This window comes from Manis javanica, chromosome 9 (assembly GCF_040802235.1).
Source record: "Manis javanica isolate MJ-LG chromosome 9, MJ_LKY, whole genome shotgun sequence".
Classification (NCBI taxonomy): domain Eukaryota; kingdom Metazoa; phylum Chordata; class Mammalia; order Pholidota; family Manidae; genus Manis; species Manis javanica.
In genome coordinates this window covers 76,558,488-76,570,954 of record NC_133164.1, presented here as the reverse complement: position 1 = coordinate 76,570,954, position 12,467 = coordinate 76,558,488, and the positions used below count along the sequence as shown (strand labels likewise).

Sequence of the window (12,467 nt, the reverse complement as noted above, 5' to 3'; positions counted from 1 at the left end):
ACTTTATTAAATGTGTTTTATACATCTATTGAAAGATCATGGTTTTTTCCCCTTCATTGTGTTGATGTAGTGTATTACATGGATTTATTTTCAAATGTTAAACCAGCCCTGCTTCCTAGAATAAGCCCAGTTTGTTTCTGATTGTCATTTTTACACAGTGCTGATATTCACTATATACTTCAATGTATACTACATGCCAGAAAGTATATATGAGTGTTCACTAATACCTTATTTAAGGCCTTTGCATTTCTGATTACAAGGGTGACTGGCCTGGGATTTTCTTTCTTTCTAGGATCCTTGTCAGGTTTTGTTATTAGTTATTCTAGACTCCTAAAATGAGCTAATAGGCCCTGCTTTTCTATTTTCTGGAAAAGTTTACGTGGGATTGTTGAGAAGAATCTGCTAGTAAATCCTTCTGGGCCTGGAGATTTGGGGAATGTATTTAATTACAAAGTCAAGATCTTTACTAAAAATAGTACTATTCTTGTTTTCAACTGCTTCTAGAATTTGCTTTTGGCAAGTTGTAGTTTTCAAGTAATTTTATCTAAATTGAAAAATATGTGTAGAGTGAAGGTTGGCAAACTATTGAAGATAACTGAATTTAATTATTTTACATATTTCTAAGTGATCTGTTGATGGGTTAGCAATGTTTGGAAGAGCAGTAAAGACCCATGTAATTAATATATTATTATATATTTATTTTGTAAAGTTAATTTTCTTGTCTTCCTTCCAATGGAGTCACTGGTTGTGCTTTCATAGCTGTAAGTTTTACAGCATTTGTGTTCTGTAAGATAAAGCAAATTTTCTTGAGTCACTGTAGTTATCACACTGAATTTAATTAATTTCAATTTGGAGAAACTTTACAAGAGAGTAGCAACTAGAATATCAGTAAAAATGTTATAGAAATTCTTAGATTCAGAAATGAACTATACATTTGACATATCATGCATACATCACATTGGATTATTTGTGATAAACTGTCTTTATCACAAAAAAATCTTAGTGAAATATTTTATCATATAAATTGCTCTCATTTATATTGTGATTTTCACCATCTACAACCACATAGTACTTCAGCTTTTCTTGTTTCAGATTCTTAAATTTTGTGTTACTATAAAGAAAGTTGAAAATGGCAGTTTTATTGCTTGATTTATTTAAATCTCTTTAATTAAGATTATATTATACATAGGCTTTTAATAGCCAGAAAATGGTCTCTATAGAAATGAGTTCTGGGATTCTTTGTATGTGAATCTTTTCCTTTTGAGTCATTTGAATGTTTTCATGTTAAAAATTCTCAATTTATTGCTATGCCACTTGTAAATTTCACAAGCAATTTTGTTTTTTCCCCAATATTTTGTCATTAGTATTTTCAGAGACTTAAAAGTTGAAAGATTTTTCAATGGACACCTGTACGCCCACCATCTAGTTTCTATCTTAAACATTTCTCTATAGTTGCTTCATCAGGTATCTATCCATCTGTGCGTCCCCTAGGCACCCATCAATTTATCTTATCTTTGATGCATTGTAAAGTAAATCACAGGCATAAAACACTTCCCCTAAATACTCTATCACATGACATTTCCTTTAATTTTAAGAATATATTTTCTCCACAAATTAAAATAAAGGTTTTAATACTTCTGAAAGTGAAATGGCTAAAGCTAAATCTGTTAAGATAATGTTACATTAAGAGTATGCAACAGTTCAAGCTAATTACAACTGAGTAGCACAAATTAAACTTAAATATATTTTATCCCAAGACCACAATGCACTTTTTGTTTGATGATATTAAATTATTTTTCTTGACTCTTCTAGAACATATCTTTTCTCAATGAAATCTGGTTTTTCCAAGCATTTCATTGGCATTCCCATCACATATCCAAAAGTGGCCATAGGTTATATCTTACATGTTTCATAGAGTTGTTCTTTTTGGGCAGATGCAAAAAAAAAAACACAATCCCTGAGAGGTTCTGAAGAATGTCATCAACATCCATATGCTGAGGCCATGTCTCACTGGGAACAAATTCAAACTAGACACCTTTGTATTCCTTTTGGATATCTGGTCAAAATTCTGGCCACACCTCTTCCTTTACCATCCTGTGGCTCTAAACTTTCCTGGGTTCCTCCAGAAAGACTTTCAAATCAGTTCTTAATCCTAAAAGTTATTTTTCCAGTTATTTAAGTCAAACCTGTGCTTTTCATAAAAGCCATAAAATCAGGAGCTGATTCTGAATGAATCCCAATTTCCTTGTTTTTGTTCTCTGGTAGTTCAGCATTATGTAATAGGTATTATTTGCTCAACATGACTTTTTTCCCTGGTATAATCTACTTGAAATGAATAATACTTAATTTTTAAATGTTAAACATAATTTTTTTCTTTCACTTTATCACTCCTTAAATTATAATCTTATTTTGAATTCTCTATCCTAGAGATTAGTCATTTATTGTTTTATCAGTCTTTCATGTTTAACATTCTAGAATCAAATTCTGAAATCTACTAAATCTACAAATGGCCCATTACATTCTTTAAATATTGTGCTGTTAATGCCCTAAAAAGCATGTTATGCTTGGTTAAATACTGGACACACTAACATCATAAATTATCACACTAATGTTCTCTATTACTGTTTACTTGTCATTGTTGAACACTATAGTTTACTATAGAATTATGAATGCTATCTTCAATCAGTTTTATGAGAAAGTTATGCTTGTAGCATGTGCAATTTCTTTTGTTACATACATAATATTTCATGCTATTTTAATCAACAATCTAAGCTTTTCCAGTTACAAATACAGTCATTAGCCAAAGATAATCTTGAATATTGGTTGTAAAACATTTGACTGGAGCAATAAAATGTTTACTTTGAGCCTAGCATATAAAAACTACATTTTTTTCTCCATTTAAAAGATTTTGGTATAAAATGAAATCCTAAAATTTCTGTCATGTTCACAATGGAAAGCTGTAATTGATTTGAATGGGTCAAATTTTGCTGGAAACATTCTCACTATTAGATGATATGGTGGCTATTTTTCAGGGAAAATATTCAATAAATATGACTCAGGTTTAACATTTTCCTATTTTTCTAATTCTATTTCTAATGGACAGGTCGGAGCTGTAATCATTACTTTCAGGTTGAATATTTTTGCCATGTTCAAAATCAGCCACTAAATCTTCATTCACTAAAGATTATGAAATTTAGAGTTTTCATATGACTTTATCAACATGTGAATTTGATGAAAATAATTTCATTGCTCATATTCATTGTTTTAATAAAGGATTAAATATTCATAAGTAAGAATGTCAGTCTTGTTCAAATTAATGATTTATGTTTAGCAGATATCTGCTAGTCTTAGTTTTTCCAATTTTTAAGCATTTAAGCAGACCATGCTTTTGAAAATGTCTTTGTTTTTTTTCTTTCAGAGCTCTACTTTTGCATTTTTATTTCCATTATAACCTTTATTTTTACTCATTTTCACTTACCTAGTATAAAGGGATAAAAATAAAATTGTTTCCAAATATAGGTGTATGTTTCCAAATATAGGTGATAAAATGTATATATAAATTAAGGTAAATGCAAAATAAAACATTTAAAAATATTTTATATATGCTTTCCAGAAAGTTACTTTTCCTAAAATATTAAAAATTATCCATTAAAATCCAAAAGCAAAATGCAAGTTGTAATGAACTGTAATTAATAAATATTAATATTGTAAATATAAATCTGTTAGTTTTATGAAATTTAAATAAATATTAGACATTTTTATAAATGTAGCACTGTTACCTACTTGCTAATATTTAGATCACATCTTTACAAATTTAAGCATAATTTGTATTTTGTATTGTAAAATATTCCTTGACTTTTATGCCCAACTTTTTAAATTATACACTAATTTCTGATGACCTCTGAAAGTACAAATCAGAAAACCAAGAGAGTCAAACAAAATGAATGATGCTTCATACTACTGGGAAACAACATGTGGTTATGTAAGAATCTATGGTCTTTTGTGCTTTCTGAGAGGAAGGAACAAATTCATTTTTATTTTCTCTTACCTAAGCTCTTCCATTGCTAATATCCACCCAACACCACAGAGAAAGAGCAATCCTCTTTCATGGTCAGCAAAAGTACAAGCCAAAGCACTTTAAATAGTTGCCTTGAATGTCAAGCGCATCATGCAAGAGTTATGTTAGCCATGAGAGTGAATATTTGGGCTAGTAATTTCACTTTCATGTATTTGTGACATGGAGGGGGCCTCAGAAAGTGGGGTATCCAGGGCACAGAAGTTCTTGCAGAGCCTAAAGATTGTACTGGTCATGAAAACACCATTTAATGATGTAGTCTTGAAATATATAGAGTAAACCACAGGGCCAGAGAGATATTTACATAATTCCACACTTTTGTTGGTGTTTTTTATATACTTTATTTAGATTTATTAGATTAAACAGATTAAGTATAATAAGAGATACAGAAAATATGAATAATACGATTAATAATTTCAACCTAGCAGATATTTATCAAACTTGATCTCAGTCAACAAAATACACATTATTCTTGAGCATACATGGAACATTTAACAAAATAATTCATAATATAGGCCACAATATTCTGCATTACCCAAATTATGTTTTCTGAAAATAATTAATAAAAACAGAAATCAGGAATAATAAGATGGCTAATATAATCCTGTATGACTAAAATCTAAATTTTAAAAAGTACTAGGTAATCTGGGTTAAAAGGAAATTATAAGAGGTATAAAATATTCAAAGTCTGCAGGACAGAGAGAAATTAAGGTATGAATACATATATCTGAAACAAAGAAAAATTGAAAATAAATGAATTAAGGATTCCACTCAGATACCATAAGAAGAATAACAGAGTGCAACTAAGGAAACCCTAGTGAAGGGAATATAAAAGCAGAAATCTATAAAATCAAGAACCAAAGGGTACAATAAAGCTGATATTTTGAAAAGCTAGTAAGTTAGATCTCTGGAAGAAATGATCAAAAGAAGAAAGGATACAAATAAACCAAATTAAATATGACTGTAAGGAAATAATCTTAGATATAACAAACATTTTTTAAATCATGAAAGAGTATTGTAAACAAGTACACTCCAACATATCTGAAAACCTAGAAAAAAAATGTATGTATTTCTGGGACAATGCAGGAGAAGAAATAGAAACCTCAAATAGGTTAATAAACATTAAATTGACCAAAATGGTAAAGAAAAACCTGTTTAACTATAAATAGATAAAGAAAATTTAACAAGTACCTGATACTGGCTTTAGCAATAGTCTATCAAACTTTTAGGGAGGTGACAGTCCCCATGCATACCTAAAAGGTGTTGCTCCAGAAGGTAGAAAATTAAAGTTAATGTCTTGATTCTACAACCCAATAAGAACCACAAGATGAAGGAAAATAATAGGGATTTACAAATCTAGATACAATAATCACAAAATGTGTGTTATAATTTAAAAGTTTAAGCTGCACACATTGAATTCCAGGCAGATTGAATGAGAAAAGCATACACCTAGGCATATCTTATTTGGGGACTTCCAGACAAAAAGGACTATTAATGTACAAAGCAAAAGAATCAGAATTTTCTTTTATATCCTTGGGATGCTAGTCAATAGTAGAATAATGTGTATGGACTAGGAAGAGTTAAGCAGTACAAGTGCAGATTCTATATTCTAAGTTTGTCATTCACTTGTTGTGCTGAAAGAAAAACACTTTCAAAGAGTCAAAGATTCAGAGAATATACAACCTGTGTATACCTATTAGGAAAATAATTTTTAAAGAGTTCTGATCAAAGAACAAGTGAATCAAAAAGTAAAGGGAGATGCGAAAAGAAGAAAAGTAATGAGCAATGAAATAAAATAAATGAGTAGATAATCAAATAATTCATGATAAACTAAGACTATGCAATATAAATTCAATATAAGAATATTAAAATAGAGGACAAATGCAAGGGGATTCTGATAAATTGAGTGGAATATATATTCTAGCAAAACTGAGATCTTGGGGAGGATAAAGAAGGAAGACAGGAAGTAAAAAAAGACCAAAAGTCTTCTCTAGGAATGAGTGAGGACAGAGAAATGGGGCACTGAAAGTACTGTAAAACTCATGAACCGCGGGGAAGAAAAAATAACCATTAACAAGAGGATGGCATTACATGAAACATAATCACACAAAAGAGGAAGGAATCAGAGAAATAGTATTCCTAAATTAATATGTAAGGAATACAAATTATGATAATAAACATAAAAAGGCTAGATTTTCCTATTGCAAGCCAGATATTCCCAGATTGTATTAGAACAACAAAACCCAGCTCAATGCTTGAAAATTTCACTTATAAAGTAATAAAGAGAAATTTAATATAAAGGAATAAGCAAGGATATCTGCCAATGCAAAGAAGAGGTGTAGTACCATTCCTTTAAATTTCAGAACGACTTTATAAGAGCTGTTTTAAAGTCCTTGTTTGCTAATTTCACATGTGGGTCATCCTGGAGCCAGCATTTATTGATTTTTTTGGTTATGGGTTACATTTTTTGTTTCTTTGCATGCCTCATAAATTTTTATTGTATATTAAATATTATGAATGATACATGTAGAGACTCTGGATATAGTTGTGTTCCTCTGAGGAGTGTCAAGTTTTGTTCTAGTAGGTCTCTAAACTGTCTCTCCTTTGTGTTCAGCAGCCCAAATCTCTCAGGCCTATCAGCTTCCAGTTGCTTTATTTGCCAAGCTTCTTAAACTCCCCCAAGCACATGCATGGTTCAATAGTTAGAAGAGTTTATTATCTGGGGAGTGTTTATATGCAGGAAGAAATTTCCTTCCTTATGGAATTCTCCTCTTAATTTTCCAGTTATCTTGTTCTTCTAACTTCTTAAACTTATTTAAGACAGTCTGTCCTTCCTTGCAGCACAAATTGGGAGTACTATCAGGGATTCCATCTCACTAGGGTAGGCAGAGTTTTAAGAGGTCCTGAAGATTTGTACCCCCTGTGCACATATTCTGGATAATCTCCTCCTGTTAAGTGTGGGTAGAATTGTGAATATGATGAGATTTCACTCTCATGGTTAGGTTAATTATGTGGGAAAGATGACAGGATTTGTCAGATGTAATTAAGCCAATCAGTTGACATTGAGTTAATCAAAGGGGAGATTCTCCCAGGTGGGGCTGGCCCTATCAGGTGAGTCCTTAAAAGAAATAAGAGAGAAAAGAAGAGGCTTACCTTATAAGAAGGTGCTTTCATGTTGGCCCTGAAGAAGCAACCTCTGTGTTGTGGTGAGAGCCATTTGGCCTGGCACAGTGGGCAGCTTTGAGGACCCAAGCACTTCAGTCCAACAGCCACAAGAAACTGATTTCTGCCAACAGCCTGTTAACTGAAAGAGGACCCCAGCCTTAGATAAGATTGCAGCCCTGGCTGTCACCTTGACTGAAGTCTGGTGAGACCCTGAACAGAGGCTCCAGCTAGTAGGCACTTCACCTAAAGAAACTATGAGAGAATAAATTTGTATAGTTTTAAGCCACAATGTTTGTGGTATTTAATATGCAGCAATAGAAAACCAACATTTACCCAGTTCAGTTCTCATCTTTTGAGGGTCAACTTTCCTTCAGATTCTGCCTGCTCTGCTATCTTTCCAGTGGCTTCTAATTGGGACTTTTTGTCCCCAGCATTTGGTGCAGATTTTTTCAATGTTATCTGTTGGGGTGTTCATCTGGCTAAAGTTCTAGTTATCACTGGAAGACAAAACTCTAACTTTCAATGAGTTTGTATTTACCTGGGATATCTAGAATGAGCCTCTTTTTCAATAAAAAAGTCCTTACAGAAAAGAAGGGAAAACTAAGTATTTGTGTTTAGACTTATTGACCTTGAGAGTATAAGAGAATTAGAGCTCTAAGAGGCACCCCTCAGAAAGGAGACACTCCAGGAGAACTTGACCCACGTCCTAATTCTGCCTGAATGCTGACCCTGGAAACTTGATTTCATTACAGAAATAAGAACAAGAACAGTAAACAGTTATTAGCCTTGGTGAGAGTTGCAATCTTCTCAGCTAAAACTTCCCTCCTTACAATTTTTCTCCTCCTTTCCTTAAGCCCTCCCTTGAGAATCATTTTAGCAGAGACACAATTCGGAGTGTCCTGTGAAATGGCAGTGACTTGTTTAATGGAGCGTTTAGGAGCTTTGGTTTCCCAACAACTTCTTAGGAATAAAGTCAAATGTAATTTTTATTTGTGATGTTTTATTGTTTTGTAGGGAAGGAATCATAGTTTGCCAATGTTTTAACTGGCTAAAAGAACAAACAAGACTGTTGTGCATAAATTAGCCCAAAGGGGCTTTATAGACACACACACATGGACTGCAGGGTGAGATACTAAAGTAAAAGTGCAGGAGAGAGTCCATAGGAAACAAGCAGAAGATTCCCCGAGACTGTCAGTGTTTGCCTTCATGCTATTTCTGTACGGTAGTACCACTCTCTGCCATCAGCTAGAAAGCTTCTCCCTCAATCTCTTCCAATCATGCAGAACTTAATGAGTTCACAAAGGGAAAATGCCTTCCATTTCTGCATGTGGAGCATTTGTTTATAGCTGGGCTTGCAAAAAAGAATCTGGAATTATTTACTGGTAATTTGCACATTACTAAATAACAGATGGTCTCCAAAAGAAATATCTCTTTTGCAACTTAAAAAATGGTTGGATTTCAAATGCCTAATGTGAAAGGAATTTAATGTTTTTTAAAAAGTCTTTTAAGGGACACCAAACTGCCAAGGCCAGGAGGATACCTGGAAGATCACAAAGATGTGTTTAATAACCAGGAGAGCCTCTCTCCATGACTGGGGGTGGCCCCGCCCTTGTGAATCACTGGTTGCTTGCATGAGTCTCCCAGTGACATGAAAGACCAGGAACATGCTAGCGAGGTCCTCAGGCTGAAGCTCATCTCTGTGTTTTTCTAAAACAACAGAGTAATAATAAAAACCATTTTATTTAAATTTTGTGGAAATGTTGCACCTAGTATCCTAACACAAGAAAGAGAAGGGAAGATGGAGAGGGAAAAGAAGGTGGGGAGGGGAGGAGGACGGGGAAAGAGGAGAGAAGTGGAGAGGACAGCAGACACAGTTCTCCTGAAGAGCTGCCTGAAGGCTCTTGGTGGGAGTGCTACTCACAACTTGTACGTGCAGATGTTGTTTGATGTGCCGTGTCCCTGTGATTCTGCTCAGTTAAGAGGCCCAGAAGCTGCGTGTCCACCAGGGGCATTTGCCTGCTCCTCAGGAAGAGACCCAGGACCAGGTGGTTCCTACCCTGGAGTCAGCCTCTCCCGGGAAGGTGTCAGAGACCAGCCTGGGAAGCGGGCGTGAGACAGAGCAGACACACAGTCCAGCACACCATGGCAGGCCTAAGACGCAGGGCGAGTGCTTTCTTTCTCCATCATAGAACTGGCTCCCTGCCTCCTAGGCTCTGGGAAGGAGGCTGTGTTCTTCCCTTCCTCCTGCCTCCTCTCCAGGCTCCCGGGCTGAGGAGTGAGGGGCAGGGGCGCGGGGAAGGTCATCTGGGAGACTGAGGAAGGGCTGGGACCCGTGTCTGTCCTCACAGTAGGATAACAGAGTAGGAGTTCACTCTTTGAACTAGGAACTCTTAAAGGACATGGCAGTTAACTGGCAGGCTGGCTTTTTCTCTTTTAAGAGAGAGAGGCAATACTGACTTAAGAGCTTGAAATTATTGACAACTGGCATTAGGCCCACAGAATCTCCTTTTTAGGCGAATGCATTTCAGACACCAAAAGGAAAAGAATAAGGTGGTCATAAATATCCTTCCAGGGCTGTTCAGGACTTCCCCTTTCCAGAAGGAATTTATATGGGAATTAGTCCTGTTGAAACCAGGACACTGAGGCCCAATCTGACCTTTGTACCTCCTGAGCCTGCAGAGGATTCCAAATCTTTAATAATAACTTAACAATTTATATTGGTAGGGTATTCTTAGTGTCTGAAAGACTTTCCTGTCCACTGTTTCATTCTGTTTCTATCATTTCATCTTTAAAATTTTTTCCAGAACTTAAAAAATTATTTAACAACATTGAATTAATTACATTTAAATAATTATTACCAAGTGGGAAAAAACAGAAAAGCATCAGAGCATCAATGGGGGGATGCTGGAAGTTTCTTCCAGAGGTACCTCCAAAAAGTAAAAGTAAAAGAAAGTATGTACAGGAAGGAGGGAGGGAATGAGGAAAGGAGGGAGGGAAAGAAGGAAGGAAGGAAGGAAGGAGGGAGGGAGGGAAGGAGGAAGGACAAAGAGTCTGTAAGAGCTGTTTCCTAAACAGAAGAAGTTGCTCTAGCTGATGGAAGCACTGTGAGCTAAAGTGAGATGGGCTCATTTTATTACCATTTTACAGATGAGGCAAAAGAGAGAGCAGAAAAGTGACTTACCTGATGTGACCAAGTTCGTTAGCAACACAGCTGGGCTAAGGGCCCAGACCTGCAGACTGGGAGCTGCTTCACCCTACAAAACACCCTGAGAAGGTCTGAAAAAGCAGTTGAAGTCTTCTCACAGGGGAACACGAAGGGAGGGCATCTTGGGGCCCAGGCCCCAAGAGGCTCTGCATCTGATGCTCTTTTATGTTTGGGGGAGTCCTGAGAATGGAAAGAAAGTTGTTCTCCACTGTGCACTGGCATCAGTGCTTATGACATCGCACTCCTGAAAGGGCAGTGAGGCGCCCAGTGGATGTGGAGTTGGGGGCTGTTCTGTCCCACTCCGTCCTGGGGTTTAATCTGGGGGTGTCCAGGGAAGAACAAACCAGCACTAGGCAGCAACCCGATTGCTCACTTTCTCAGCTTAGACCCACCTTTCTCTCACCCATTCCAGGTCAGCAGCTCCTGACCAGGCTGGGGTTCAAGCCAGGTCCCGCAGTGCACCCACCTTGCGCCGGCCAGCATCCCTGGACGCTGCCCCCGCTCTGCAGGCTGGCCTACCCACCCAGCTTGAGGTGGGGCTCCTGCAGATTTGTCCAAAGTGAGGGTTCCCTGAGCTCTTCCCTCTTCCATCTGCAATCATGGGAAGGAGGTTTAAGTAAGATTCATTTATTTTGTCCCTCATTATCAACTCTGGTAAACAAACAAACAAAAAGGCTTGACTTGGCATAGAAGGAATTTAAACGATTAGCTCAAATAAAAATTTGGGGATTATCTATGGATTTCCTTTATTTGCTCTCTTACTCCTTTGCTGTGCCTAATCCAAATTTGATGGGAAGTGAGGAATTTATTCCAGAAACCTCACAGAATCCTTTGTGATGTGGGACCCCTGCCTGCTTATGGGCTTATTTTGGTTACTTCTCGCCTTCGTGTCCTCCATGTGCACCCCTCCAGCTCTGGCCATTGTCCTGTTGTGCTTCCTGAAGCCACCTCCAAATGGTTTCTGCCCCAAAGCTGTTCTTGCAGGCCCTCAGCTTCAGGCAGCTCCATCCAGGCCTCATGGAGCGAGATGTAAATGCGGCCCTGATTCCAAGCTCCACTGCTCTTTTATGTCTGGGGGAGCTCTGGGATAAAACTTGTTCATTCTATGTGCCTCTACTTCTCTGTTGCACTATTTCTGTTACTATCACTGCCTCACATGACCCCCGAAGAACAAAAAATGATCCTCATCTGCATGTCCTCTTGGGGAGGTTCGGTGGAGGCCTGTCCCTAAGAAGGGAGACTTGCTCTTCCAGCAGCTGCACGAACAGCTGAACCGTGCTCTGCCTGAGATTCCCTCGAAGTCTTTACAGCTCCAGTTTAGGAACACAACTTCAGGAAAATATTTGTACAGAGGCAAACAATAAAACCCATTTAACGTATTCTTCTGAACCTTTTAAAATCCCAAAAGTTGGTGGGACTTTTCTGAGCATGGTCAGTCCTTCTATCAAATCATTCACAGCAATGATTTTTCTTTTGGGATGGGCCTTATAGTCCTTTAAGCTCTGTGTGAATTGCTTTTTCCTAAAAATTATTGGGAAGTCAAACACAAGCTTTAATTTAAAAAAAAAAAGGAAATACATTTTATTAGAAATTAAAAAGTTAAATCTGTATCATTCAAGAATAAAAACTATATGCTTGCACTAATCCCATGGTATATTTAGGACTGATTTAATTGAATTAGTCAAGAATAGGCAGAGATAAAAAGGAATTACTCCTTTCTTAACAAATGAAAATCAACTGTGGATAAAGTAAACCAGATGATCGGTTAAACTCTAGAATTCTCCACTTCAGACTTAAGGGAAGTGAAGTCAGCGAGCCTGTGGCACATGTCCAGCCCTAGAGTCAGAAGGCCCTAGGCTTGGGGAACTGAACCCCAAGTGGCCTTTTTTTCTGTTGTTAATTTGGAGCTCTCAAATTCTAAGAATGAAAGTTAAGTTAGGCAACTGTTTTTTGAAACCAACCTCTCTGGAACTTAAGAAAAAATTTTAAGGGGAGTCATGAGATTTTTCATTGTAGTTACAA

General features: G+C 36.6%; 1 long non-coding RNA gene across 1 annotated transcript; it reads right to left on the bottom strand.

Annotated features, from left to right (window-relative positions):
* Window positions 1-717: 717 nt before the first annotated feature.
* On the bottom strand, window positions 718-11,183 carry LOC140843533 (uncharacterized). The gene is made up of 3 exons (XR_012121375.1): window positions 10,912-11,183; window positions 7,229-7,379; window positions 718-784 (listed from the first exon to the last, which is right to left on the bottom strand). It is a non-coding gene; the product is annotated as an uncharacterized lncRNA (long non-coding RNA).
* Between the last annotated feature and the right edge of the window lie 1,284 nt (window positions 11,184-12,467).